This window comes from Ambystoma mexicanum, chromosome 9 (genome assembly GCF_040938575.1).
Source record: "Ambystoma mexicanum isolate Mex_15411 chromosome 9, UKY_AmexF1_1, whole genome shotgun sequence".
NCBI lineage: Eukaryota > Metazoa > Chordata > Amphibia > Caudata > Ambystomatidae > Ambystoma > Ambystoma mexicanum.
In genome coordinates this window covers 1,475,784,136-1,475,806,626 of record NC_090931.1, presented here as the reverse complement: position 1 = coordinate 1,475,806,626, position 22,491 = coordinate 1,475,784,136, and the positions used below count along the sequence as shown (strand labels likewise).

At 61.3% G+C, this 22,491-nt stretch overlaps 1 protein-coding gene across 2 annotated transcripts in view; it reads left to right on the top strand.

The window, feature by feature from the left end:
- The window catches only part of TASL (TLR adaptor interacting with endolysosomal SLC15A4), a 338,001-nt gene that overhangs the window by 247,659 nt on the left and 67,851 nt on the right, over positions 1-22,491 (top strand). Inside the window, exon 1 of one of the 2 annotated variants that reach the window (XM_069616938.1) lies at positions 20,926-21,213. The exons of the other annotated variant lie outside the window; for it this stretch is intronic. The gene's annotated coding sequence lies outside the window, so the exon portion shown is untranslated. Of the gene's footprint in view, positions 1-20,925; positions 21,214-22,491 lie in introns of those variants that run through there. 2 annotated transcript variants of the gene reach the window in all.

Below are 22,491 nucleotides of genomic sequence, written 5' to 3'. Positions count from 1 at the left end.
TTACTGAGAAAGGTGGCGGGGGTGCAGACAGGGTTGGTCGCCGACAGCTTAGAGTGCAGCCCCATTCCCAGGTTACTGACACAGGTGGCGGGGGTGCAACCAGGGTTGGTCGCTGACAGCTTAGAGTGCAGCCCCATTCCCAGGTTACTGACACAGGTGGCGGGGGTGCAGCCAGGGTTGGTCGCTGACAGCTTAGAGTGCAGCCCCATTCCCAGGTTACTGACACAGGTGGCGGGGGTGCAGCCAGGGTTGGTCGCTGACAGCTTAGAGTGCAGCCCCATTCCCAGGTTACTGACACAGGTGGCGGGGGTGCAGCCAGGGTTGGTCGCTGACAGCTTAGAGTACGGCCCCATTCCCAGGTTACTGACACAGGTGGCAGGGGTGCAGCCAGGGTTGGTCGTCGACAGCTCAGAGTGCGGCCCCATTCCCAGGTTACTGACACAGGTGGCAGGGGTGCAGCCAGGGTTGGTCGCTGACAGCTCAGAATGCGGCCCCATTCCCAGGTTACTGACACAGGTGGCAGGGGTGCAGCCAGGGTTGGTCGCCGACAGCTCAGAATGCGGCCCCATTGCCAGGTTACTGAGAAAGGTGGCGGGGGTGCAGCCAGGTGGCGGGGGTGCAACCAGGGTTGGTCGCTGACAGCTTAGAGTGCAGCCCCATTCCCAGGTTACTGACACAGGTGGCGGGGTGCAGCCAGGGTTGGTCGCTGACAGCTTAGAGTGCAGCCCCATTCCCAGGTTACTGACACAGGTGGCTGGGGTGCAGCCAGGGTTGGTCGCTGACAGCTTAGAGTGCAGCCCCATTCCCAGGTTACTGACACAGGTGGAGGGGGTGCAGCCAGGGTTGGTCGCCGACAGCTCAGAGTGCAGCCCCATTCCCAGGTTTCTGACACAGGTGGCGGGGGTGCAGCCAGGGTTGGTCGCCGACAGCTCAGAGTGCAGCCCCATTCCCAGGTTACTGACACAGGTGGCAGGGGTGCAGCCAGGGTTGGTCGCCGACAGCTCAGAGTGCAGCCCCATTCCCAGGTTACTGACACAGGTGGCAGGGGTGCAGCCAGGGTTGGTCGCCGACAGCTTAGAGTGCAGCCCCATTCCCAGGTTACTGACACAGGTGGCAGGGGTGCAGCCAGGGTTGGTCGCCGACAGCTTAGAGTGCATCCCCATTCCCTGGTTACTGACACAGGTGGCAGGGGTGCAGCCAGGGTTGGTCGCCGACAGCTTCGAGTGCGGCCCCATTCCCAGGTTACTGACACAGGTGGCAGGGGTGCAGCCAGGGTTGGTCGCTGACAGCTTAGAGTGCGGCCCCATTCCCAGGTTACTGACACAGGTGGCAGGGGTGCAGCCAGGGTTGGTCGCTGACAGCTTAGAGTGCGGCCCCATTCCCAGGTTACTGAGACAGGTGGCAGGGGTGCAGCCAGGGTTGGTCGCCGACAGCTCAGAGTGCGGCCCCATTCCCAGGTTACTGACACAGGTGGCAGGGGTGCAGCCAGGGTTGGTCGCCGACAGCTCAGAATGCGGCCCCATTCCAAAGTTACTGACACAGGTGACAGGGGTGCAGCCAGGGTTGGTCGCTGACAGCTCAGAGTGCGGCCCCATTCCCAGGTTACTGACACAGGTGGCAGGGGTGCAGCCAGGGTTGGTTGCTGACAGCTTAGAGTGCGGCCCCATTCCCAGGTTACTGACACAGGTGGCAGGGGTGCAGCCAGGGTTGGTCGCCGACAGCTCAGAATGCGGCCCCATTCCCAGGTTACTGACACAGGTGGCAGGGGTGCAGCCAGGGTTGGTCGCCGACAGCTCAGAGTGCGGCCCCATTCCCAGGTTACTGAGACAGGTGGCAGGGGTGCAGCCAGGGTTGGTCGCCGACAGCTCAGAGTGCGGCCCCATTCCCAGGTTACTGACACAGGTGGCAGGGGTGCAGCCAGGGTTGGTCGCTGACAGCTTAGAGTGCGGCCCCATTTCCAGGTTACTGACACAGGTGGCAGGGGTGCAGCCAGGGTTGGTCGCCGACAGCTCAGAGTGCGGCCCCATTCCCATGTTACTGACACAGGTGGCAGGGGTGCAGCCAGGGTTGGTCGCTGACAGCTCAGAGTGCGGCCCCATTCCCAGGTTACTGACACAGGTGGCAGGGGTGCAGTCAGGGTTGGTCGCCGACAGCTCAGAGTGCGGCCCCATTCCCAGGTTACTGACACAGGTGGCAGGGGTGCAGCCAGGGTCGGTCGCTGACAGCTTCGAGCGCGGCCCCATTCCCAGGTTACTGACACAGGTGGCAGGGGTGCAGCCAGGGTTGGTCGCCCCATTCCCAGGTTACTGACACAGGTGGCAGGGGTGCAGCCAGGGTTGGTCGCTGACAGCTCAGAGTGCGGCCCCATTCCCAGGTTACTGACACAGGTGGCAGGGGTGCAGCCAGGGTTGGTCGCCGACAGCTTAGAGTGCGGCCCCATTCCCAGGTTACTGACACAGGTGGCAGGGGTGCAGCCAGGGTTGGTCGCCGACAGCTTAGAGCGCGCCCCCATTCCCAGGTTACTGACACAGGTGGCAGGGGTGCAGCCAGGGTTGGTCGCTGACAGCTTAGAGCGCGGCCCCATTCCCAGGTTACTGACACAGGTGGCAGGGGTGCAGCCAGGGTTGCTCGCTGACAGCTCAGAGCGCGGCCCCATTCCCAGGTTACTGACACAGGTGGCAGGGGTGCAGCCAGGGTTGGTCGTCGACAGCTCAGAGCGCGGCCCCATTCCCAGGTTACAGACACAGGTGGCAGGGGTGCAGCCAGGGTTGGTCGCCGACAGCTCAGAGTGCGGCCCCATTCCCAGGTTACTGACACAGGTGGCAGGGGTGCAGCCAGGGTTGGTCGCCGACAGCTTAGAGTGCGGCCCCATTCCCAGGTTACTGACACAGGTGGCAGGGGTGCAGCCAGGGTTGGTCGCCGACAGCTTAGAGCGCGGCCCCATTCCCAGGTTACTGACACAGGTGGCGGGGGTGCAGCCAGGGTTGGTCGCTGACAGCTTAGAGCGCGGCCCCATTCCCAGGTTACTGACACAGGTGGCGGGGGTGCAGCCAGGGTTGGTCGCTGACAGCTCAAAGTGCGGCCCCATTCCCAGGTTACTGACACAGGTGGCGGGGGTGCAGCCAGGGTTGGTCGTCGACAGCTCAGAGTGCGGCCCCATTCCCAGGTTACTGACACAGGTGGCGGGGGTGCAGCCAGGGTTGGTCGTCGACAGCTCAGAGTGCAGCCCCATTCCCAGGTTACTGACACAGGTGGCGGGGGTGCAGCCAGGGTTGGTCGCCGACAGCTTAGAGTGCAGCCCCATTCCCAGGTTACTGACACAGGTGGCGGGGGTGCAGCCAGGGTTGGTCGCCGACAGCTTAGAGTGCAGCCCCATTCCCAGGTTACTGACACAGGTGGCGGGGGTGCAGCCAGGGTTGGTCGCCGACAGCTTAGAGTGCAGCCCCATTCCCAGGTTACTGACACAGGTGGCGGGGGTGCAGCCAGGGTTGGTCGCCGACAGCTCAGAGTGCAGCCCCATTCCCAGGTTACTGACACAGGTGGCGGGGGTGCAGCCAGGGTTGGTCGCCGACAGCTCAGAGTGCAGCCCCATTCCCAGGTTACTGACACAGGTGGCAGGGGTGCAGCCAGGGTTGGTCGCCGACAGCTTAGAGTGCATCCCCATTCCCTGGTTACTGACACAGGTGGCAGGGGTGCAGCCAGGGTTGGTCGCCGACAGCTTAGAGTGCGGCCCCATTCCCAGGTTACTGACACAGGTGGCAGGGGTGCAGCCAGGGTTGGTCGCCGACAGCTTAGAGTGCGGCCCCATTCCCAGGTTACTGACACAGGTGGCAGGGGTGCAGCCAGGGTTGGTCGCCGACAGCTTAGAGTGCGGCCCCATTCCCAGGTTACTGAGACAGGTGGCAGGGGTGCAGCCAGGGTTGGTCGCCGACAGCTCAGAGTGCGGCCCCATTCCCAGGTTACTGAGACAGGTGGCAGGGGTGCAGCCAGGGTTGGTCGCCGACAGCTCAGAGTGCGGCCCCATTCCCAGGTTACTGAGACAGGTGGCAGGGGTGCAGCCAGGGTTGGTCGCCGACAGCTCAGAGTGCGGCCCCATTCCCAGGTTACTGACACAGGTGGCAGGGGTGCAGCCAGGGTTGGTCGCCGACCGCTCAGAGTGCGGCCCCATTCCCAGGTTACTGACACAGGTGGCAGGGGTGCAGCCAGGGTTGGTCGCCGACAGCTCAGAGTGCGGCCCCATTCCCAGGTTACTGACACAGGTGGCAGGGGTGCAGCCAGGGTTGGTCGCCGACAGCTCAGAGTGCGGCCCCATTCCCGGGTTACTGAGACAGGTGGCAGGGGTGCAGCCAGGGTTGGTCGCCGACAGCTCAGAGTGCGGCCCCATTCCCGGGTTACTGACACAGGTGGCAGGTGTGCAGCCAGGGTTGGTCGCCGACAGCTCAGAGTGCGGCCCCATTCCCGGGTTACTGACACAGGTGGCAGGGGTGCAGCCAGGGTTGGTCGCCGACAGCTCAGAATGCGGCCCTATTCCCGGGTTACTGACACAGGTGGCAGGGGTGCAGTCAGGGTTGGTCGCCGACAGCTCAGAGTGCGGCCCCATTCCCGGGTTACTGACACAAGTGGCAGGGGTGCAGTCAGGGTTGGTCGCCGACAGCTCAGAGTGCGGCCCCATTCCCGGGTTACTGACACAGGTGGCAGGGGTGCAGCCAGGGTCGGTCGCTGACAGCTTAGAGCGCGGCCCCATTCCCGGGTTACTGACACAGGTGGCAGGGGTGCAGCCAGGGTCGGTCGCTGACAGCTCAGAGCGCGGCCCCATTCCCGGGTTACTGACACAGGTGGCAGGGGTGCAGCCAGGGTCGGTCGCTGACAGCTTAGAGCGCGGCCCCATTCCCGGGTTACTGACACAGGTGGCAGGGGTGCAGCCAGGGTTGGTCGCTGACAGCTCAGAGTGCGGCCCCATTCCCAGGTTACTGACACAGGTGGCAGGGGTGCAGCCAGGGTTGGTCGCTGACAGCTCAGCGTGCGGCCCCATTCCCAGGTTACTGACACAGGTGGCAGGGGTGCAGCCAGGGTTGGTCGCCGACAGCTCAGAGTGCGGCCCCATTCCCAGGTTACTGACACAGGTGGCAGGGGTGCAGCCAGGGTGGTCGCCGACAGCTTAGAGTGCGGCCCCATTCCCAGGTTACTGACACAGGTGGCAGGGGTGCAGCCAGGGTTGGTCGCCGACAGCTCAGAATGCGGCCCCATTCCCAGGTTACTGACACAGGTGGCAGGGGTGCAGCCAGGGTTGGTCGCCGACAGCTCAGAATGCGGCCCCATTCCCAGGTTACTGACACAGGTGGCAGGGGTGCAGCCAGGGTTGGTCGCCGACAGCTCAGAGTGCGGCCCCATTCCCAGGTTACTGAGACAGGTGGCAGGGGTGCAGCCAGGGTTGGTCGCCGACAGCTCAGAGTGCGGCCCCATTCCCAGGTTACTGACACAGGTGGCAGGGGTGGAGCCAGGGTTGGTCGCCGACAGCTCAGAGTGCGGCCCCATTCCCAGGTTACTGAGACAGGTGGCAGGGGTGCAGCCAGGGTTGGTCGCCGACAGCTTAGAGTGCGGCCCCATTTCCAGGTTACTGACACAGGTGGCAGGGGTGCAGCCAGGGTTGGTCGCCGACAGCTCAGAGTGCGGCCCCATTCCCATGTTACTGACACAGGTGGCAGGGGTGCAGCCAGGGTTGGTCGCCGACAGCTCAGAGTGCGGCCCCATTCCCATGTTACTGACACAGGTGGCAGGGGTGCAGTCAGGGTTGGTCGCCGACAGCTCAGAGTGCGGCCCCATTCCCATGTTACTGACACAGGTGGCAGGGGTGCAGTCAGGGTTGGTCGCCGACAGCTCAGAGTGCGGCCCCATTCCCAGGTTACTGACACAGGTGGCAGGGGTGCAGCCAGGGTCGGTCGCTGACAGCTTCGAGCGTGGCCCCATTCCCAGGTTACTGACACAGGTGGCAGGGGTGCAGCCAGGGTTGGTCGCCCCATTCCCAGGTTACTGACACAGGTGGCAGGGGTGCAGCCAGGGTTGGTCGCTGACAGCTTAGAGTGCGGCCCCATTCACAGGTGGCAGGGGTGCAGCCAGGGTTGGTCGCCGACAGCTCAGAGTGCGGCCCCATTCCCAGGTTACTGACAGGTGGCAGGGGTGCAGCCAGGGTTGGTCGCCGACAGCTTAGAGTGCGGCCCCATTCCCAGGTTACTGACACAGGTGGCAGGGGTGCAGCCAGGGTTGGTCGCCGACAGCTTAGAGTGCGGCCCCATTCCCAGGTTACTGACACAGGTGGCAGGGGTGCAGCCAGGGTTGATCGCTGACAGCTTAGAGCGCGGCCCCATTCCCAGGTTACTGACACAGGTGGCAGGGGTGCAGCCAGGGTTGGTCGCTGACAGCTTAGAGCGCGGCCCCATTCCCAGGTTACTGACACAGGTGGCAGGGGTGCAGCCAGGGTTGGTCGCTGACAGCTCAGAGCGCAGCCCCATTCCCAGGTTACTGACACAGGTGGCAGGGGTGCAGCCAGGGTTGGTCGTCGACAGCTCAGAGTGCGGCCCCATTCCCAGGTTACTGACACAGGTGGCAGGGGTGCAGCCAGGGTTGGTCGCCGACAGCTCAGAATGCGGCCCCATTCCCAGGTTACTGACACAGGTGGCAGGGGTGCAGCCAGGGTTGGTCGCCGACAGCTCAGAGTGCGGCCCCATTCCCAGGTTACTGACACAGGTGGCAGGGGTGCAGCCAGGGTTGGTCGCCGACAGCTCAGAATGCGGCCCCATTCCCAGGTTACTGACACAGGTGGCAGGGGTGCAGCCAGGGTTGGTCGCCGACAGCTTAGAGTGCGGCCCCATTCCCAGGTTACTGACACAGGTGGCAGGGGTGCAGCCAGGGTTGGTCGCCGACAGCTCAGAGTGCGGCCCCATTCCCAGGTTACTGACACAGGTGGCAGGGGTGCAGCCAGGGTTGGTCGCCGACAGCTCAGAGTGCGGCCCCATTCCCAGGTTACTGACACAGGTGGCAGGGGTGCAGCCAGGGTTGGTCGCTGACAGCTTAGAGTGCGGCCCCATTCCCAGGTTACTGACACAGGTGGCAGGGGTGCAGCCAGGGTTGGTCGCCGACAGCTTAGAGTGCGGCCCCATTCCCAGGTTACTGACACAGGTGGCAGGGGTGCAGCTAGGGTTGGTCGCTGACAGTTTAGAGCACGGCCCCATTCCCAGGTTACTGACACAGGTGGCAGGGGTGCAGCCAGGGTTGGTCGCTGACAGCTTAGAGCGCGGCCCCATTCCCAGGTTACTGACACAGGTGGCAGGGGTGCAGCCAGGGTTGGTCGCTGACAGCTCAAAGTGCGGCCCCATTCCCAGGTTACTGACACAGGTGGCAGGGGTGCAGCCAGGGTTGGTCTTCGACAGCTCAGAGTGCGGCCCCATTCCCAGGTTACTGACACAGGTGGCAGGGGTGCAGCCAGGGTTGGTCGCCGACAGCTCAGAATGCGGCCCCATTCCCAGGTTACTGACACAGGTGGCAGGGGTGCAGCCAGGGTTGGTCGCTGACAGCTCAGAATGCGGCCCCATTCCCAGGTTACTGACACAGGTGGCAGGGGTGCAGCCAGGGTTGGTCGCCGACAGCTTAGAGTGCGGCCCCATTCCCAGGTTACTGACACAGGTGGCAGGGGTGCAGCCAGGGTTGGTCGCCGACAGCTCAGAGTGCGGCCCCATTCCCAGGTTACTGACAGGTGGCAGGGGTGCAGCCAGGGTTGGTCGCCGACAGCTTAGAGTGCGGCCCCATTCCCAGGTTACTGACACAGGTGGCAGGGGTGCAGCCAGGGTTGGTCGCCGACAGCTTAGAGTGCGGCCCCATTCCCAGGTTACTGACACAGGTGGCAGGGGTGCAGCCAGGGTTGGTCGCTGACAGCTTAGAGCGCGGCCCCATTCCCAGGTTACTGACACAGGTGGCAGGGGTGCAGCCAGGGTTGGTCGCTGACAGCTTAGAGCGCGGCCCCATTCCCAGGTTACTGACACAGGTGGCAGGGGTGCAGCCAGGGTTGGTCGCTGACAGCTCAGAGCGCAGCCCCATTCCCAGGTTACTGACACAGGTGGCAGGGGTGCAGCCAGGGTTGGTCGTCGACAGCTCAGAGTGCGGCCCCATTCCCAGGTTACTGACACAGGTGGCAGGGGTGCAGCCAGGGTTGGTCGCCGACAGCTCAGAATGCGGCCCCATTCCCAGGTTACTGACACAGGTGGCAGGGGTGCAGCCAGGGTTGGTCGCCGACAGCTCAGAGTGCGGCCCCATTCCCAGGTTACTGACACAGGTGGCAGGGGTGCAGCCAGGGTTGGTCGCCGACAGCTCAGAATGCGGCCCCATTCCCAGGTTACTGACACAGGTGGCAGGGGTGCAGCCAGGGTTGGTCGCCGACAGCTTAGAGTGCGGCCCCATTCCCAGGTTACTGACACAGGTGGCAGGGGTGCAGCCAGGGTTGGTCGCCGACAGCTCAGAGTGCGGCCCCATTCCCAGGTTACTGACACAGGTGGCAGGGGTGCAGCCAGGGTTGGTCGCCGACAGCTCAGAGTGCGGCCCCATTCCCAGGTTACTGACACAGGTGGCAGGGGTGCAGCCAGGGTTGGTCGCTGACAGCTTAGAGTGCGGCCCCATTCCCAGGTTACTGACACAGGTGGCAGGGGTGCAGCCAGGGTTGGTCGCCGACAGCTTAGAGTGCGGCCCCATTCCCAGGTTACTGACACAGGTGGCAGGGGTGCAGCTAGGGTTGGTCGCTGACAGTTTAGAGCACGGCCCCATTCCCAGGTTACTGACACAGGTGGCAGGGGTGCAGCCAGGGTTGGTCGCTGACAGCTTAGAGCGCGGCCCCATTCCCAGGTTACTGACACAGGTGGCAGGGGTGCAGCCAGGGTTGGTCGCTGACAGCTCAAAGTGCGGCCCCATTCCCAGGTTACTGACACAGGTGGCAGGGGTGCAGCCAGGGTTGGTCTTCGACAGCTCAGAGTGCGGCCCCATTCCCAGGTTACTGACACAGGTGGCAGGGGTGCAGCCAGGGTTGGTCGCCGACAGCTCAGAATGCGGCCCCATTCCCAGGTTACTGACACAGGTGGCAGGGGTGCAGCCAGGGTTGGTCGCTGACAGCTCAGAATGCGGCCCCATTCCCAGGTTACTGACACAGGTGGCAGGGGTGCAGCCAGGGTTGGTCGCCGACAGCTCAGAATGCGGCCCCATTCCCAGGTTACTGACACAGGTGGCAGGGGTGCAGCCAGGGTTGGTCGCCGACAGCTCAGAATGCGGCCCCATTGCCAGGTTACTGAGAAAGGTGGCAGGGGTGCAGCCAGGTTTGGTCGCCGAGAGCTCAGAGTGCAGCCCCATTCCCAGGTTACTAACACAGGTGGCGGGGGTGCAGCCAGGGTTGGTCGCCGACAGCTTAGAGTGCAGCCCCATTCCCAGGTTACTGACACAGGTGGCGGGGGTGCAGCCAGGGTTGGTCGCCGACAGCTTAGAGTGCAGCCCCATTCCCAGGTTACCGACACAGGTGGCGGGGGTGCAGCCAGGGTTGGTCGCTGACAGCTTAGAGTGCAGCCCCATTCCCAGGTTACTGACACAGGTAGCGGGGGTGCAGCCAGGGTTGGTCGCTGACAGCTTAGAGTGCAGCCCCATTCCCAGGTTACTGACACAGGTGGCGGGGGTGCAGCCAGGGTTGGTCGCCCACAGCTCAGAGTGCAGCCCCATTCCCAGGTTACTGACACAGGTGGCGGGGGTGCAGCCAGGGTTGGTCGCCGACAGCTCAGAGTGCAGCCCCATTCCCCGGTTACTGACACAGGTGGCAGGGGTGCAGCCAGGGTTGGTCGCCGACAGCTTAGAGTGCAGCCCCATTCCCTGGTTACTGACACAGGTGGCAGGGGTGCAGCCAGGGTTGGTCACCGACAGCTTAGAGTGCATCCCCATTCCCAGGTTACTGACACAGGTGGCAGGGGTGCAGCCAGGTTTGGTCGCCGACAGCTTAGAGTGCGGCCCCATTCCCAGGTTACTGACACAGGTGGCCGGGGTGCAGCCAGGTTTGGTCGCTGACAGCTTAGATTGCGGCCCCATTCCCAGGTTACTGACACAGGTGGCAGGGGTGCAGCCAGGGTTGGTCGCTGACAGCTTAGAGTGTGGCCCCATTCCCAGGTTACTGACACAGGTGGCAGGGGTGCAGCCAGGGTTGGTCGCTGACAGCTTAGAGTGCGGCCCCATTCCCAGGTTACTGACACAGGTGGCAGGGGTGCAGCCAGGGTTGGTCGCTGACAGCTTAGAGTGCGGCCCCATTCACAGGTTACTGACACAGGTGGCAGGGGTGCAGCCAGGGTTGGTCGCTGACAGCTTAGAGTGCGGCCCCATTCCCAGGTTACTGACACAGGTGGCAGGGGTGCAGCCTGGGTTGGTCGCTGACAGCTTAGAGTGCGGCCCCATTCCCAGGTTACTGACACAGGTGGCAGGGGTGCAGCCAGGGTTGGTCGCTGACAGCTTAGAGTGCGGCCCCATTCCCAGGTTACTGACACAGGTGGCAGGGGTGCAGCCAGGGTTGGTCGCTGACAGCTTAGAGTGCGGCCCCATTCCCAAGTTACTGACACAGGTGACAGGGGTGCAGCCAGGGTTGGTCGCTGACAGCTTAGAGTGCGGCCCCATTCCCAGGTTACTGACACAGGTGGCAGGGTTGCAGCCAGGGTTGGTCGCCGACAGCTCAGAGTGCGGCCCCATTCCCAGGTTACTGACAGGTGGCAGGGGTGCAGCCAGGGCTGGTCGCTGACAGCTTAGAATGCGGCCCCATTCCCAGGTTACTGACACAGGTGGCAGGGGTGCAGCCAGGGCTGGTCGCTGACAGCTTAGAATGCGGCCCCATTCCCAGGTTACTGACACAGGTGGCAGGGGTGCAGCCAGGGTTGGTCGCTGACAGCTTAGAGTGCGGCCCCATTCCCAGGTTACTGACACAGGTGGCAGGGGTGCAGCCAGGGTTGGTCGCCGACAGCTTAGAGCGCGGCCCCATTCCCAGGTTACTGACACAGGTGGCGGGGGTGCAGCCAGGGTTGGTCGCTGACAGCTTAGAGCGCGGCCCCATTCCCAGGTTACTGACACAGGTGGCGGGGGTGCAGCCAGGGTTGGTCGCTGACAGCTCAAAGTGCGGCCCCATTCCCAGGTTACTGACACAGGTGGCGGGGGTGCAGCCAGGGTTGGTCGTCGACAGCTCAGAGTGCGGCCCCATTCCCAGGTTACTGACACAGGTGGCGGGGGTGCAGCCAGGGTTGGTCGTCGACAGCTCAGAGTGCAGCCCCATTCCCAGGTTACTGACACAGGTGGCGGGGGTGCAGCCAGGGTTGGTCGCCGACAGCTTAGAGTGCAGCCCCATTCCCAGGTTACTGACACAGGTGGCGGGGGTGCAGCCAGGGTTGGTCGCCGACAGCTTAGAGTGCAGCCCCATTCCCAGGTTACTGACACAGGTGGCGGGGGTGCAGCCAGGGTTGGTCGCCGACAGCTTAGAGTGCAGCCCCATTCCCAGGTTACTGACACAGGTGGCGGGGGTGCAGCCAGGGTTGGTCGCCGACAGCTCAGAGTGCAGCCCCATTCCCAGGTTACTGACACAGGTGGCGGGGGTGCAGCCAGGGTTGGTCGCCGACAGCTCAGAGTGCAGCCCCATTCCCAGGTTACTGACACAGGTGGCAGGGGTGCAGCCAGGGTTGGTCGCCGACAGCTTAGAGTGCATCCCCATTCCCTGGTTACTGACACAGGTGGCAGGGGTGCAGCCAGGGTTGGTCGCCGACAGCTTAGAGTGCGGCCCCATTCCCAGGTTACTGACACAGGTGGCAGGGGTGCAGCCAGGGTTGGTCGCCGACAGCTTAGAGTGCGGCCCCATTCCCAGGTTACTGACACAGGTGGCAGGGGTGCAGCCAGGGTTGGTCGCCGACAGCTTAGGGTGCATCCCCATTCCCTGGTTACTGACACAGGTGGCAGGGGTGCAGCCAGGGTTGGTCGCCGACAGCTTAGAGTGCGGCCCCATTCCCAGGTTACTGACACAGGTGGCAGGGGTGCAGCCAGGGTTGGTCGCCGACAGCTTAGAGTGCGGCCCCATTCCCAGGTTACTGACACAGGTGGCAGGGGTGCAGCCAGGGTTGGTCGCCGACAGCTTAGAGTGCGGCCCCATTCCCAGGTTACTGACACAGGTGGCAGGGGTGCAGCCAGGGTCGGTCGCTGACAGCTTCGAGCGTGGCCCCATTCCCAGGTTACTGACACAGGTGGCAGGGGTGCAGCCAGGGTTGGTCGCCCCATTCCCAGGTTACTGACACAGGTGGCAGGGGTGCAGCCAGGGTTGGTCGCTGACAGCTTAGAGTGCGGCCCCATTCACAGGTGGCAGGGGTGCAGCCAGGGTTGGTCGCCGACAGCTCAGAGTGCGGCCCCATTCCCAGGTTACTGACAGGTGGCAGGGGTGCAGCCAGGGTTGGTCGCCGACAGCTTAGAGTGCGGCCCCATTCCCAGGTTACTGACACAGGTGGCAGGGGTGCAGCCAGGGTTGGTCGCCGACAGCTTAGAGTGCGGCCCCATTCCCAGGTTACTGACACAGGTGGCAGGGGTGCAGCCAGGGTTGGTCGCTGACAGCTTAGAGCGCGGCCCCATTCCCAGGTTACTGACACAGGTGGCAGGGGTGCAGCCAGGGTTGGTCGCTGACAGCTTAGAGCGCGGCCCCATTCCCAGGTTACTGACACAGGTGGCAGGGGTGCAGCCAGGGTTGGTCGCTGACAGCTCAGAGCGCGGCCCCATTCCCAGGTTACTGACACAGGTGGCAGGGGTGCAGCCAGGGTTGGTCGTCGACAGCTCAGAGTGCGGCCCCATTCCCAGGTTACTGACACAGGTGGCAGGGGTGCAGCCAGGGTTGGTCGCCGACAGCTCAGAATGCGGCCCCATTCCCAGGTTACTGACACAGGTGGCAGGGGTGCAGCCAGGGTTGGTCGCCGACAGCTCAGAGTGCGGCCCCATTCCCAGGTTACTGACACAGGTGGCAGGGGTGCAGCCAGGGTTGGTCGCCGACAGCTCAGAATGCGGCCCCATTCCCAGGTTACTGACACAGGTGGCAGGGGTGCAGCCAGGGTTGGTCGCCGACAGCTTAGAGTGCGGCCCCATTCCCAGGTTACTGACACAGGTGGCAGGGGTGCAGCCAGGGTTGGTCGCCGACAGCTCAGAGTGCGGCCCCATTCCCAGGTTACTGACACAGGTGGCAGGGGTGCAGCCAGGGTTGGTCGCCGACAGCTCAGCGTGCGGCCCCATTCCCAGGTTACTGACACAGGTGGCAGGGGTGCAGCCAGGGTTGGTCGCTGACAGCTTAGAGTGCGGCCCCATTCCCAGGTTACTGACACAGGTGGCAGGGGTGCAGCCAGGGTTGGTCGCCGACAGCTTAGAGTGCGGCCCCATTCCCAGGTTACTGACACAGGTGGCAGGGGTGCAGCTAGGGTTGGTCGCTGACAGTTTAGAGCACGGCCCCATTCCCAGGTTACTGACACAGGTGGCAGGGGTGCAGCCAGGGTTGGTCGCTGACAGCTTAGAGCGCGGCCCCATTCCCAGGTTACTGACACAGGTGGCAGGGGTGCAGCCAGGGTTGGTCGCTGACAGCTCAAAGTGCGGCCCCATTCCCAGGTTACTGACACAGGTGGCAGGGGTGCAGCCAGGGTTGGTCTTCGACAGCTCAGAGTGCGGCCCCATTCCCAGGTTACTGACACAGGTGGCAGGGGTGCAGCCAGGGTTGGTCGCCGACAGCTCAGAATGCGGCCCCATTCCAAGGTTACTGACACAGGTGGCAGGGGTGCAGCCAGGGTTGGTCGCTGACAGCTCAGAATGCGGCCCCATTCCCAGGTTACTGACACAGGTGGCAGGGGTGCAGCCAGGGTTGGTCACCGACAGCTCAGAATGCGGCCCCATTCCCAGGTTACTGACACAGGTGGCAGGGGTGCAGCCAGGGTTGGTCGCCGACAGCTCAGAATGCGGCCCCATTGCCAGGTTACTGAGAAAGGTGGCAGGGGTGCAGCCAGGTTTGGTCGCCGAGAGCTCAGAGTGCAGCCCCATTCCCAGGTTACTAACACAGGTGGCGGGGGTGCAGCCAGGGTTGGTCGCCGACAGCTTAGAGTGCAGCCCCATTCCCAGGTTACTGACACAGGTGGCGGGGGTGCAGCCAGGGTTGGTCGCCGACAGCTTAGAGTGCAGCCCCATTCCCAGGTTACCGACACAGGTGGCGGGGGTGCAGCCAGGGTTGGTCGCTGACAGCTTAGAGTGCAGCCCCATTCCCAGGTTACTGACACAGGTAGCGGGGGTGCAGCCAGGGTTGGTCGCTGACAGCTTAGAGTGCAGCCCCATTCCCAGGTTACTGACACAGGTGGCGGGGGTGCAGCCAGGGTTGGTCGCCCACAGCTCAGAGTGCAGCCCCATTCCCAGGTTACTGACACAGGTGGCGGGGGTGCAGCCAGGGTTGGTCGCCGACAGCTCAGAGTGCAGCCCCATTCCCCGGTTACTGACACAGGTGGCAGGGGTGCAGCCAGGGTTGGTCGCCGACAGCTTAGAGTGCAGCCCCATTCCCTGGTTACTGACACAGGTGGCAGGGGTGCAGCCAGGGTTGGTCGCCGACAGCTTAGAGTGCATCCCCATTCCCAGGTTACTGACACAGGTGGCAGGGGTGCAGCCAGGTTTGGTCGCCGACAGCTTAGAGTGCGGCCCCATTCCCAGGTTACTGACACAGGTGGCCGGGGTGCAGCCAGGTTTGGTCGCTGACAGCTTAGATTGCGGCCCCATTCCCAGGTTACTGACACAGGTGGCAGGGGTGCAGCCAGGGTTGGTCGCTGACAGCTTAGAGTGCGGCCCCATTCCCAGGTTACTGACACAGGTGGCAGGGGTGCAGCCAGGGTTGGTCGCTGACAGCTTAGAGTACGGCCCCATTCCCAGGTTACTGACACAGGTGGCAGGGGTGCAGCCAGGGTTGGTCGCTGACAGCTTAGAGTGCGGCCCCATTCACAGGTTACTGACACAGGTGGCAGGGGTGCAGCCAGGGTTGGTCGCTGACAGCTTAGAGTGCGGCCCCATTCCCAGGTTACTGACACAGGTGGCAGGGGTGCAGCCTGGGTTGGTCGCTGACAGCTTAGAGTGCGGCCCCATTCCCAGGTTACTGACACAGGTGGCAGGGGTGCAGCCAGGGTTGGTCCCTGACAGCTTAGAGTGCGGCCCCATTCCCAGGTTACTGACACAGGTGGCAGGGGTGCAGCCAGGGTTGGTCGCTGACAGCTTAGAGTGCGGCCCCATTCCCAAGTTACTGACACAGGTGACAGGGGTGCAGCCAGGGTTGGTCGCTGACAGCTTAGAGTGCGGCCCCATTCCCAGGTTACTGACACAGGTGGCAGGGTTGCAGCCAGGGTTGGTCGCCGACAGCTCAGAGTGCGGCCCCATTCCCAGGTTACTGACAGGTGGCAGGGGTGCAGCCAGGGCTGGTCGCTGACAGCTTAGAATGCGGCCCCATTCCCAGGTTACTGACACAGGTGGCAGGGGTGCAGCCAGGGTTGGTCGCTGACAGCTTAGAGTGCGGCCCCATTCCCAGGTTACTGACACAGGTGGCAGGGGTGCAGCCAGGGTTGGTCGCTGACAGCTTAGAGCGCGGCCTCATTCCCAGGTTACTGACACAGGTGGCAGGGGTGCAGCCAGGGTTCGTCGCTGACAGCTTAGAGCGCGGCCCCATTCCCAGGTTACTGACACAGGTGGCAGGGGTGCAGCCAGGGTTGGTCGCCGACAGCTTAGAGCGCAGCCCCATTCCCAGGTTACTGACACAGGTGGCAGGGGTGCAGCCAGGGTTGGTCGTCGACAGCTTAGAGTGCATCCCCATTCCCAGGTTACTGACACAGGTGGCAGGGGTGCAGCCAGGTTTGGTCGCCGACAGCTTAGAGTGCGGCCCCATTCCCAGGTTACTGACACAGGTGGCAGGGGTGCAGCCAGGTTTGGTCGCCGACAGCTTAGAGTGCGGCCCCATTCCCAGGTTACTGACACAGGTGGCAGGGGTGCAGCCAGGGTTGGTCGCCGACAGCTTAGAGTGCGGCCCCATTCCCAGGTTACTGACACAGGTGGCAGGGGTGCAGCCAGGGTTGGTCGCTGACAGCTTAGAGTGCGGCCCCATTCCCAGGTTACTGACACAGGTGGCAGGGGTGCAGCCAGGGTTGGTCGCTGACAGCTTAGAGTGCGGCCCCATTCCCAGGTTACTGACACAGGTGGCAGGGGTGCAGCCAGGGTTGGTCGCTGACAGCTTAGAGTGCGGCCCCATTCCCAGGTTACTGACACAGGTGGCAGGGGTGCAGCCAGGGTTGGTCGCTGACAGCTTAGAGTGCGGCCCCATTCCCAGGTTACTGACACAGGTGGCAGGGGTGCAGCCAGGGTTGGTCGCTGACAGCTTAGAGTGCGGCCCCATTCCCAGGTTACTGACACAGGTGGCAGGGGTGCAGCCAGGGTTGGTCGCTGACAGCTTAGAGTGCGGCCCCATTCCCAGGTTACTGACACAGGTGGCAGGGGTGCAGCCAGGGTTGGTCGCTGACAGCTTAGAGTGCGGCCCCATTCCCAGGTTACTGACACAGGTGGCAGGGGTGCAGCCAGGGTTGGTCGCTGACAGCTTAGAGTGCGGCCCCATTCCCAAGTTACTGACACAGGTGGCAGGGGTGCAGCCAGGGTTGGTCGCTGACAGCTTAGAGTGCGGCCCCATTCCCAGGTTACTGACACAGGTGGCAGGGGTGCAGCCAGGGTTGGTCGCCGACAGCTCAGAGTGCGGCCCCATTCCCAGGTTACTGATAGGTGGCAGGGGTGCAGCCAGGGCTGGTCGCCGACAGCTTAGAGTGCGGCCCCATTCCCAGGTTACTGACACAGGTGGCAGGGGTGCAGCCAGGGTTGGTCGCTGACAGCTTAGAGTGCGGCCCCATTCCCAGGTTACTGACACAGGTGGCAGGGGTGCAGCCAGGGTTGGTCGCTGACAGCTTAGAGCGCGGCCTCATTCCCAGGTTACTGACACAGGTGGCAGGGGTGCAGCCAGGGTTCGTCGCTGACAGCTTAGAGTGTGGCCCCATTCCCAGGTTACTGACACAGGTGGCAGGGGTGCAGCCAGGGTTGGTCGCCGACAGCTTAGAGTGCAGCCCCATTCCCAGGTTACTGACACAGGTGGCAGGGGTGCAGCCAGGGTTGGTCGTCGACAGCTCAGCTTAGAGTGCAGCCCCATTCCCAGGTTACTGACACAGGTGGCAGGGGTGCAGCCAGGGTTGGTCACTGACAGCTTAGAGTGCGGCCCCATTCCCAGGTTACTGACACAGGTGGCAGGGGTGCAGCCAGGGTTGGTCACTGACAGCTTAGAGTGCGGCCCCATTCCCAGGTTACTGACACAGGTGGCAGGGGTGAAGCCAGGGTTGGTCGCCGACAGCTCAGAGTGCGGCCCCATTCCCAGGTTACTGACAGGTGGCAGGGGTGCATCCAGGGTTGGTCGCTGACAGCTTAGAGTGCGGCCCCATTCCCAGGTTACTGACACAGGTGGCAGGGGTGCAGCCAGGGTTGGTCGCTGACAGCTTAGAGTGCGGCCCCATTCCCAGGTTACTGACACAGGTGGCAGGGGTGCAGCCAGGGTTGGTCGCTGACAGCTTAGAGCGCGGCCCCATTCCCAGGTTACTGACACAGGTGGCAGGGGTGCAGCCAGGGTTCGTCGCTGACAGCTTAGAGCGCAGCCCCATTCCCAGGTTACTGACACAGGTGGCAGGGGTGCAGCCAGGGTTCGTCGCTGACAGCTTAGAGCGCAGCCCCATTCCCAGGTTACTGACACAGGTGGCAGGGGTGCAGCCAGGCTTGGTCGCCGACAGCTTAGAGCGCAGCCCCATTCCCAGGTTACTGACACAGGTGGCAGGGGTGTAGCCAGGGTTGGTCGCCGACAGCTCAGAATGCGGCCCCATTCCCAGGTTACTGACACAGGTGGCAGGGGTGCAGCCAGGGTTGGTCGCCGACAGCTCAGAGTGCGGCCCCATTCCCAGGTTACTGACACAGGTGTCAGGGGTGCAGCCAGGGTTGGTCGCTGACAGCTCAGCATGCGGCCCCATTCCCAGGTTACTGACACAGGTGGCAGGGGTGCAGCCAGGGTTGGTCGCCGACAGCTCAGAATGCGGCCCCATTCCCAGGTTACTGACACAGGTGGCAGGGGTGCAGCCAGGGTTGGTCGCTGACAGCTTAGAGTGCGGCCCCATTCCCAGGTTACTGACACAGGTGGCAGGGGTGCAGCCAGGGTTGGTCGCTGACAGCTTAGAGCGCGGCCCCATTCCCAGGTTACTGACACAGGTGGCAGGGGTGCAGCCAGGGTTGGTCGCCGACAGCTTAGAATGCGGCCCCATTCCCAGGTTACTGACACAGGTGGCAGGGGTGCAGCCAGGGTTGGTCGCTGACAGCTTAGAGTACGGCCCCATTCCCAGGTTACTGACACAGGTGGCAGGGGTGCAGCCAGGGTTGGTCGCTGACAGCTTAGAGCGCGGCCCCATTCCCAGGTTACTGACACAGGTGGCAGGGGTGCAGCCAGGGTTGGTCGCTGACAGCTTAGAGCGCGGCCCCATTCCCAGGTTACTGACACAGGTGGCAGGGGTGCAGTCAGGGTCGGTCACTGGAAGTCCAAGCCCGAACTCATCGTCATCTTGGCTTGGAGCTGTTGCCATCATGTAACTCCCCTGACCCCCCCAAGATCAGCTGCAGCTGGGTAACCTGTATGGATGTGATGAGACATCCTGTGAGCACGCAGGACATCTTCTAACGAGCATGCGTGCATAATGCAGAGACGGGCACACGCTCAGCGTCTTGTGTATCACTCACTGGGACCCAAGGCGCTTTTCAAGGAAGGACTCGAGCCAAATCAGAGATTTCCTATGGAGACCCCTATCTGTTGGCGCTGCCCCTGTAAAGTTTTTTGTGCAAAAGCCCCCACCAAGACGGGCGTTTTTGCAAAAACGGCTGTTTTTGTACAAAAAAGACACAAGGTTCCTGGTTCTCAAAACTTATTTTGACGCAAGTAATGAAATGCACAAGCACATCCCATCACTTGCTTAAAAAAAAGAGCTGCCCCATCCACAAAGGACATCTGAGGGGGCGCATCTTATATGCCCCCATTCACATCGCCTTGTTCGCCTTTTTGCGCATTTACGCATATCACAGGGCATTTCTGCTAATTTAAAAGTGCACCCGGAATTTACAAACCGGATGCACTTCTAAATGTTCGGCAAGCCAAGGCAACCCCACGCGCGGGCACCCCAGTATCTCACAGTGCGCCTTCAACTTCAGGTCTCCTCCCGCCCTCTGAGGCATCAATATCGCATGAGACTGGTCAAACCCAGATTCAGGTTGGTGAAGGCCGCTGGGTGAAGTTTCAGTGTGCAAGGTCCTCAGTTGTGGAACCTGCTGCCTCCAAGCCTGAGAGCTGTTGAGGCCCATGGACATGTGGCGCGATGGTATGAGAACTTTAAATAAATAAATAAATAGAAGAGGAATATGTTCACCATTACAACTGATAATGATCAATACAGGTAATAATATTAAATAGGCATGCATATTAAATCATAAATGTATTGCAAAACAAAAACTGTTCCGTCAAGCCACAGACATTTGGAGCTCTTCATAATACTGACAACCTGGCACTTCCTCTTTCCTCCAATGTGCCAATCTTACACCCTCCAGTCAATACAAATTGTGCCACAAAAATGCAGCAATAAATACAAGTTTGGGCCACAAACTTTACTATTTTAATGCCACAAAATGTACCATTTCACTCCGCAATATCCCTGAGGGTCCGCCCAGTATCTAAGACCAGAATTCAACCTGTTGAAGTGCAGTGGCAAATACTGCCACCGTGTACTCCCACTAGGTAATTGCTTAATATGAGGGGGAGTACCCGTAGGCAGGGAGACCTTCATGTGCTCCACTGCAAGTGGTTTACATTTTAATATGTTTCCAATGATTTAGATAATCATATAGGAGAGGTGTTTTTCACATCTTGCTTCGAGGATACCCAATCGAAGTCAGGGGCCTGCGACCTTCGACTCTCTTGATGTATTGGACTACGACACCCATAATCCATTACCATTGACTATGCTGGCTACTGCTGATGGGAATGGTAGTCCAAAACCTGTGAAGAGCCAAAGGCTCCAAGGCAGCTGCTTCCTAACCTGGAAGTGTCTGAACTTTGCACGGTGGCACATGCCATAACATGAGTGTCCTCCGTTTAGTGCATTCTTATCATATGTAGAACAGTTTTAACTGGAGTTATGAAACGTTTCTTTTCTCTGTACTATAAAAACATGAGGGCTTATGGGGAGGAAAGCGCCCTGACACGGGACCAGGCATGTATGCAGCTATATTCCGGTTCAACATCCTTAGTTGGTTGTAAGCATGCGCACTGTGTACCTGTCACTACTGCTGCATAAATCACCATGTACTGGACCCCCGCCCCCAAAGTAAGAACCATCCCCTCACCAAATGCCCATGGGAGGGTGGAGGCATAGTGCTTAGAAGACGGCCGCTCATTCTAGTGCTATACGCTGATAGTCAAGCCATCAACCTGGCGGATATTCTGACACTGGGCCCCAGCGGGTCAGAGGCAATGCGACTTGAGTAGGCCCTGGTGGGCATCAAAGGATGGAAGGGACAGAGAGCGAGGCTGTGTGAGGACCTGGCAAGGGCGAGGGCCGCTGGATGCATTAGAAGCCCTCTGGAATGAATGCCAAGCAAGCCATGAAGGGGAAGAGGTCTGGAGAGCGGTTGCGCCACACAAGCGCTCTTTCGCCAGAGGTAGCACTTTTTCTTGAGTGTGGTTGGTGGCCCTCCTCGTCTGCACTCCACCGTCTGTCGGGAGAATCAGGCAGTCTGCTTTCATAGCAGCTGCGCCGGCTGTCACTGCGACTGTGCATGCTAGGGAGCACACCGAGTGTGCCGCTGGGGGTCTATCTGTCTCTGACCTGTGACCCCCTCTCCCAGGCCAGACCCTGCAGGTACGGGAATCCAGGGGGAAAGGACGGTCCGCTAAGGCTGGAGGCAGGCCCAACTGGCAGCCTGAAGACTGGGTGCCCTCCCAGTGTCCCGAAACCCTGTGTGACAGAGCAGGCCACCGAGAGAAGCGACAAGCAGGAGAACAGGCTAGGACAGGTAAGTGACAACACCACATGGGCACACTTAACCCGATTAGTTACTGTCAGGTAAATGACAGAGCTTCTCCTAAGAGAAGAGAAAGGGCAGGAAAGCAGCACAGCAGCAATGAGCGCTGTGACAGAGCCAATGTCAATATGATGAGAGCCTGGGGTCAGGGAATGGACAGATCAGCCAACCATCACAATAGACAGGGCTCAGAAGGACAGAGCTGCTCCCCACCACCGAAGCAATGGGGCTCGAGAAAGAATAGACAGCAGTAGGGCAGTGACGGAGCAACTCCTCCACAAGCTAAGGATGCCACAGAAAGTGACAGAGCTGCTTCCAACCAGCGAAGAGGTGGAGATCGAGAATAGACAGCAATAGGACAGTGACAGAGCAACTCCCCACATGCTAAGGATGCCACAGAAAGTGACAGAGCTGCTACAACCGGCGAAGAGGTAGGGATCAAGAATAGACAGCAATAGGACAGTGACAGAGCAACTCCACAGAAGCCAAGCATGCCACAGAAAGTGACAGTGCTGCTCCCAACCAGAGAAGGCGTGGGGGTCGAGATAGACAGCAATAGGACAGTGACAGAGCAACTCCCCACATGATAAGGATGCCACAGAAAGTGACAGAACTGCTCCCAACCAGCGAATCAGTGGGGTTTGAGAATACAGAGCAATAGGACAGCGACAGAGCAACTCCTCCACAAGCTAAGGATGCCACAGAAAGTGACAGAGCATCTCCCAACCAACAAAGCAGTGGGGGGTCATGAATAGACAGCAATCGGACAGTGACAGAGCAACTCCCCAGAAGCCAAGGATGCCACAGAAAGTGACAGAGCTGCTCCAACCAGCGAAGAGGTGGAGATCGAGAATAGACAGCAATAGGACAGTGACAGAGCAACTCCCCACATGCTAAGGATGCCACAGAAAGTGACAGAGCTGTTCCCAACCAGCAAAGAGGTGGAGATCGAGAATAGACAGCAATAGGACAGTGACAGAGCAACTCCCCGCATGCTAAGGATGCCACAGAAAGTGACAGAGCTGCTCCCAACCAGCGAATCAGTGGGGTTTGAGAATACAGAGCAATAGGACAGCGACAGAGCAACTCCTCCACAAGCTAAGGATGCCACAGAAAGTGACAGAGCATCTCCCAACCAACAAAGCAGTGGGGGGTCATGAATAGACAGCAATCGGACAGTGACAGAGCAACTCCCCAGAAGCCAAGGATGCCACAGAAAGTGACAGAGCTGCTCCAACCAGCGAAGAGGTGGGGATCAAGAATAGACAG